Source organism: Xenopus laevis, chromosome 2S (genome assembly GCF_017654675.1).
Source record: "Xenopus laevis strain J_2021 chromosome 2S, Xenopus_laevis_v10.1, whole genome shotgun sequence".
Lineage (NCBI taxonomy): Eukaryota > Metazoa > Chordata > Amphibia > Anura > Pipidae > Xenopus > Xenopus laevis.
The window spans coordinates 77,961,611-77,966,576 of NC_054374.1; the positions used below are offsets into that span (position 1 = coordinate 77,961,611).

General features: G+C 39.9%; 1 pseudogene; it reads left to right on the top strand.

Annotated features, from left to right (window-relative positions):
• Positions 1-2,394: 2,394 nt before the first annotated feature.
• Positions 2,395-3,653, top strand: LOC121400783 (annotated as a pseudogene).
• Positions 3,654-4,966: the final 1,313 nt, after the last annotated feature.

A 4,966-nucleotide genomic window follows, 5' to 3' on the forward strand; every position in this document is an offset into this window, starting at 1 on the left:
CACATTTGGTGGACATGCTCCATAGCAGTGATGTATTGGAAAGAGGTTTTTCAAACAATTGGAACTGTATTTAATAAACCTATTACTCCTGAGGCTACTATAGCGCTTCTAGCTCGACCAACTAAAGAACTTACAAAAACTCAGAATGCTTTAATGGGTCAAATTTTAGTGGTAGCAAGAATCAACTTGGCAAAGCATTGGCTTCAAAAAACTATAGACACTCAAGGTATGGTAGAAAGAATTAATGAATTTGTTGTATTTAACAGCTTTATTGGCAGACACAGTAGAGAAACATATGCAAATCTGGGCTCCATGGAACATGCAATCGTGAGAAACCAATAACAGTAAGAAATATTGTACCAAATGTAATAGATGAACAACTCAAGGTTATTGATATCCTATACTAACTTTCCCTCTCCTGACAAGATGATTATATTGAATGTAATTAATGCTTTATCATTTGTAACTGGAAAAATAAAAGAGATTTAAAAAAAAAAATCCTCAGAGTTCTATTTTTAGGATGGATTTACAGTAGATAATAGGAATATTTGTTGATGATAAACTGTATTGATAGACAGTGCTTGCATCTACAATGTGCATTTTTATTGCCATGCTAACCAAGTGAATTATTACCTCTTCTAAGCAAGTTTCTTTGTGGTTGAGTTTTCTGTTATTTCCTTTGCACTATTATGTATTTCTTTCCAGCCACCTTTTACGTTTTTGTTGTGTTTCGATGGGTCGATGGGTTTTACTTACAGCTTTAAAAAAAAATACATTTTCCACTCACATAAGCTGTTCTCACACTCAGAACCACAGTAGCATAGGATCCCAGTCATGTAACATACACTCTCACTTGGACACATCTAAAATCTGCAAAGATTGCACAAACCACAATGGCACCAATAATTAAAAAGAATAATGCTTTTGTAAATGTATTCTAATAAAAGGCATATTTGCAATATATTTTACAAAATTCAGTGGCCTTTTGCCCGATATATATATTTTTTTAATATTGCTATATCAATTTTTTTTAATGCTGAAAATATGAAAAATGCTGCTGAAATGTTCAATTCAATGTTGTCTGACTATATTATGTAACTGGGGGCCTTAGCATAGTGAAAAGCGTCAGGAATTGATGTTTTTTCGAGTAACCCCAATGTGTTTGAGTGGGGTGGAGAGAGAAAAGGCAGCACAGGGTGGGATGTTACAGAGTAAATCTGAGTCTTCATCATAGCCCTTAAGGTCAGATGTGGCATCATCAAGCATCTCCTTGTGCCATTCACAGGCCTGTTTAACTTTCAGCTGCGATATACGTGATCTTAGTAGAATAAGCTACTTGGGCTAGCAAATGATCAGAAGCCTGGATCGCCCTCTGTAAAAAAAATACAGGCTATTCAGAGAACTGTGACAAAGATTTTAGGAAAATCTGATGATATTGCTCACATGATCAAATGAAGAAATTTTCCTTAACAACTAGAGTCATAAACATTCCTTCAACTGTTCCACATATGGCTACAAATTCTAAGGATAGAGATTGCAGTAACCTATGACGATGAGAAAAAAGCATTGACCTGTTCCTGGTGACATTCCACTATTATTGGACTAATGATGTGATGACGAGGCAAACAGGAATTCAAGTTTATCGCATCCTGCCATAGAACATTTTGTGCCTGAAACAGCTGTTATATTTTCTGTCTGAATAAACTACAAATTTTTTTGCTTAAAGAGGTGTAACACTGAACATACATTTTGCCTATTCTTTAAATAAAAATAGCAAAATCGGTGTTTGTTGCTATCTCTTGACCTAAACAGGGAAACTGAAGCTACTCCAGGTTTGGTCCTTGCAAGGTAGATAATTAGATCACCAGTGCACATCCAAACTGTAACTCATGGGCACCCTGTTAGAGCTGGGCACACATTTTAAATGTACCATATGCACAGAATGTCTTACTTTTTTCCACACTTCCAATAGATAGATTGGCCTTCTCAGCCCTAAGGGGGGGATTTTAGCTGATTAAGGACTGTAGTTGAGAAAACACCATGACCAAAATGCTGACATTCTTAAAACTGGAACATTAGCAGGTACCTATATTTCAAGATATTCTAACTACTACTGTATATAACAGTAAACAAAGCCATTAAGTAGGTTATATAAAAACATTAATGTTTTTCATATTACATATTATTTCACTGGCAAAGTACAGATTGTCCAGGTTTCAGTACTGCCATCATCCCATATTTGTTACAAATGTGCCCCAACCAGCGCCGGATTTCTTTGCCGGCCGCCCCTAGGTCAAAATGAAATGAAGGATTTCATGGAAAGGACAACAGTGTGGCTCTGTATAAGGCATCCGCTCTGGGAAGCTCCGTGCCCAGGAATGAGAGGAGCCGAGGATGAAAGAGCAGGAGCCTGTCCTGTTGCTTCTCTTCTACACTGACAACCAGGAGGGCACAGAGGCACCTCTTGCATTTTGGAGCTACGTTCTCATCCCTTCGTCAACTCCTAAGCTAAAAAGATGCCACGGGGTTCACCCACATTTCCATGGCAACACCAATGCTTTGCTGACCCAGAGCAGTCTCCTCTAGGATCTCCTTTTTAAACTACTGATGTTGATAAATGTCTCTGTCTCTTACCCATGAAAGTGTTGCTGCAATGCAGACATCGGTCTAGTGCAATATGACTTCTTATCTCTCCAGGGGATCCTGGAGGACATCCCACAGTGGGTCCGAAACCTGTCACTTAGTAATATAGTAACATAGTAAGTTAGGTTGAAAAAAGACACATGTCCATCGAGTTCAACCTTTTTACTTTTTTTTAACCTGCCAATCTGCCAGTTGATCCAGAGGAAGGCAAAAAAAACCATTTGAAGCCTCTCCAATTTGCCTCAGAGGGGGAACAAATTCCTTCCTGACTCCAAAATGGCAATCGGACTAGTCAATCTTCACTGTTCTCACTGTAAAAAACCCCTTCCGAATATTTAGGCGGAACCTCTTTTCTTTTAATCGGAATGGGTGACCTCGTGTCAGCTGGAAAGACCTACTGGTAAATAAAGCATTAGAGAGATTATTATATGATCCCTTATATATTTATACAGTTATCATATCACCCCTTAAGCGCCTCTTCTCCAGCGTGAACATCCCCAATTTTTCCAGTCTTTCCTCATAGCTAAGATTTTCAATACCTTTTACCAGCTTAGTTGCCCTTCTCTGTACCCTCTCTAATAAAATAATGTCCTGTTTGAGTGATGGGGACCAAAACTGTACGGCATATTCTAGATGGGGCCTTATCACTTGTAAGCAATGATGTAAATGTTCTCCCTCCAGAGACTTTCCAGAGGAACGGAACCCAACTGAGCAATTTAACCACCCTTCTTTTAATAAACAGCAGCATCCAAGCCATAAAAGCCCTGGCATTCCAGGAACTTCCAAGCCTCACCACCTTAGACTTGAGCTTTAATCGCTTGTCTGCCATAGCTGATGTTGCATTTGAAGGAGCCAGTCAACTGGAAGTCTTAAAACGTAATCAAGCTTTCAAAGCTCCAGCTGTGAAACCTTTGCTTAACTCTCACTGGACAAAACCTTTGGGAAACCTTAACCAACTTGAACTCACCGGCAAAGCTTTGCAGTCTATACGCAACTTGGGGGGAAATTAACTAACCTGCAAAAATTGGCCAGCAAACGGCTTTGCATCCATCGTTACACTTCGTCAGGAGAAAATTCGCTCAGACAACGCTAATTTACTAAAATGTGAAGTTGCATCCAGGGCGCCGAACGATTGCGAATTTTCAGTAGTGTTACATCGGCAATCAAAGTGAAGTTGTGCTAGCGTTGGTTAGTTTGCATATGGCGGGAAGTGAAAGTTGAATGGACGTATATGTTGCAGCAAATACATTACATTACACAAGCACAGGAAACCTTAAAAAAATAAAAAAGAGTTGTTATATTGCCCTACACATGAGCCCAGTGTATAGTTTATGTGCCATATATTAGGAAATGTAGGGGGGAACCCGGGTACCCAAAAAAAAATTTATGGACTTTTGCAGCCTTTCACCCTGAAAAAGTGAAGAGACGCCGGCATTTTTTGGGAGTCCTACACACTCCATTGCACTTTGCCTGGTTTGAAGTGGCGAAGGCAAATCTGGCGGAACAGCTAACATTCAGTAAAATCCGCATCTGAGTGAATTTGCACAGTTACGTCCGTTCGCCAGAGCAAAAATTCTCCTGGCGTTAGAGTGCGCTAGTGTCTAGATGAAGATGTTTCTGTGGCTCAGGAATTCCTCCCAAGCATTGGACGCTCAAAGCTTCAAATGTTATGCCCCATCGAGCCTAAATGGTACCGACATCATGAATTTGAAACTGGAGGACATTAAATGCATAAATGAAGATCTAGAAACAGCATTGTATGTCATCTTTGGCATAGTGTTGGCTCTCATGGTCCTGTACCTCAACAGAAAGGGCATAAAGAGGTGGCTCAACAATATCATGGAAGCCTGTAGAGACCAGATGGAAGGCTACCACTACCGATATGAACAAGACTCAGATCCCAGAAGGTCCAATGTTTCCACCGGCATTTAGAAAGTGTATTCCAGGATGCCAAACTCACTTCATTTTGGATTTATTTATTACATTGTTTCCCTTGAGGGTATTGGGAATTGGGGAGAGGTAGGATAACCAGCTTTGGAGGTTCATTAGGAGAATTTTGTTTTAATGAGATATTTCTTGCTGTGCAGAACATTTACTCTTTCCTTCCCCCGATGGTCTGCCGGTGAGTAACGTTTGCCATGGAATGCATCCAATTCTCATAGTTTAGGGTTTTCCCCAATACAAACAGGTCTCATTGCTACTCCAGTAGAAGGGATGTGGGGCAACATTGTAGCAGAGCACTGACCCACTGTAGAATGCTAAAGGATCTCTGTGTATTGTCATTATTAAAGCTAATACGTTGTCTCCTTTTTCTACGTGATCC